A 2,355-nucleotide genomic window follows, 5' to 3' on the forward strand; every position below is an offset into this window, starting at 1 on the left:
GCTGTTTCCCTCAAGTGTCCTCTTCCCCCAAGGTCCAGCGCCCTTAAGACACTGTACTGCCAAAGGGCGGGAGGCTTCATGTCCCTCACCCCCTCCACAGACAAAAACAACCCCACGCCTTAAACTCAAGAGACTGACTCAATCTGAGCTATGGGCAGGGAAAAGGGTCGAGATTTTCCCCACCCCCAAAACACCCTCCGCCCAGACTCCTTCGGATAAAAAAAACTCGTATCCACCCTATGTTTAGAAATTTTAAATGCGCCCACACCTATACTCGACGGAGAAACAGACGGAGAAAAAAACGACCAGGATTTTTCTCTCTCCCTAAAAACCCTCCATTCAAAACTCAACGGGAGAAAAAAATCGTACCTACCCTGTGTTTAGAAATTTTACCCACCTCCTGAGCCCGGTGAGTGGGAGAGTGTGAGGGTAGCGCAGGGCCGGGGATGGGATAGGATTGGCGGTAGGAAGAGGAATAGATTAGAGGGATGGAGGATGGTGTTTTTGGGGCGGGTGCATCAGATAGAAATGAAGACGGAAAGCAAGGGAGGGAGGGAGGTTGTGGAAGATTAAGGGGAGGGATGAAGACCGATGAAAGGGCGGGAGGGGGCGGGAGAGATGGAGCTGAAGGTGAAGGAGCGTGTCGACAGGCAGGAGGAGGAAATGTGCGGGAAGTGGGTGGGGGGAGGCGAGATAGTTTCGGGGGAGGTGTGGCGAACGGTGGGAGGGGAGGAGTTGAAAGAAAGAGGGAACAGGGGGGACAGGGGGTTCGAATGAACGAGCAAGGAGGTGGGTGGTGATCTCGAGCTGTATGTGCGTGGCGCACGTGAGGCGGCGGGGGGGGGGAAGTGGTGTTCGGGTGCGTGAGGCGGATGGGGTGCGTCCAGCACCACTCCGACTATTCCCATCCACCCCCCCCCTCCCCCGTCCCTTGCAACCTTCCTGCGGGTTTAGCCGGGGAAAGATCAGAGGAATATTTTCCGGCTGTCAGTTTCCAACCCGCCCTTCCAAAAACCTTCCCCGCCACACCATCCCGGTTCTTTCACTAGAGCCTACTTCCATCCTTCCCCCTCCCGCCCCCCTGTCCCCCGGGGAGATTTCCCCGTGCCCCGTGTCTCATCTCCTCTTCCCTCCATTCCTCCGCCCCCCCCTCCTTCTTTCCATCCGGTGGGGAGGTGGCAAGAACCGAACATGAGCGAGGCACAATCCCCCTCCTCTCCGCTCAACTTCGCATCCTTACCTCAGCGTCTTGACATTCACCTCGAAATCTTCTGGACCGTGGTACCCTTGCGCCAGAAACAGAACTTCATCTCTAAGTTCCCCTCGCCAAAGCCGCGACCTTCCACTCCCCCCTCCCTTCCCAAACCAAGTCGCTCTCCTCCCTCCGACTCAATTCTTCTCACCGTCCCCGTATCCCCACACACCGATCTCCTCACCTTCCGGACCTAACTAGTCCCAAAGGTTCTCTTACCATTCCCGTTTTTCTCTCTTTCGTTCCCTCTTCTCATTTTTTTTCCTCCCGCGAATGTAAATCTATGTCAAATGGACGGATTCCAAAAGAGTGCGCCAACACTTCACTCAATGCCACTCTGCTGCCGCCCGGCCCCGCCCTTTCCTCTCTCCCAGCCTCCCTCTTTGCCCAAAGAGCCGCTAGCCCTTCCCCTCTTCCTACGATCCGCCTTCTCTCGACCCCGTCCGCCCCGTTGCCAACGACTTCCGCAGACCACAGCGCTGCTGCAGTGAGTGCCACAGGATGGAAGGGGTCAGGGTGGACGGAAGGACTTCGCTCTTGTCGTGCGGCACTCTTTCATTTTTCGACGCGTCCAATTTTTTTTCGAGTAGTTTCCCTTCCCATTCGTTTTTTATATGCTTTGAGTGGGAGATGAAGCTGATACACAACCTCCACAATGTGTTGCTTCACCATAGTGTAACCGGGAGATCAATATTACGCACTATTTATCGTTAGAGATGAGCGAATGTTTTCACGGTTACTTTATTCACGGCTGAGCGGTGGACGTGAGTGCGATGCTTTAACAACTTACACCGAAAGGTTTGTGATTTTTTGCGAAAACTGAATGGCAATTATCACAGAGTAAATCTGGAAATAAGATATTTTTCAGCTTCCTTTCATACCTTCGGTTTCGATATGGGTTCCTCTCTTCAATAGGGTTACCCATCTTCAAAAATTGTCATGATAAAATTTATTTTTAATAGAACTGTTGTGTATTTTGTGGCGCATTCCTTCATTCCTTAAATTTAAAAAACACTAGAACTTAATAATGAATTAATTAATGACTGGCTCAAAATTTAGATATTTGCTCCGAAATAAACATAATGCTTAACTTTCATGATGGG

Source organism: Hetaerina americana, unplaced genomic scaffold (assembly GCF_022747635.1).
Source record: "Hetaerina americana unplaced genomic scaffold, ioHetAmer1.1.p SCAF_2, whole genome shotgun sequence".
Taxonomy (NCBI): Eukaryota; Metazoa; Arthropoda; class Insecta; order Odonata; family Calopterygidae; genus Hetaerina; species Hetaerina americana.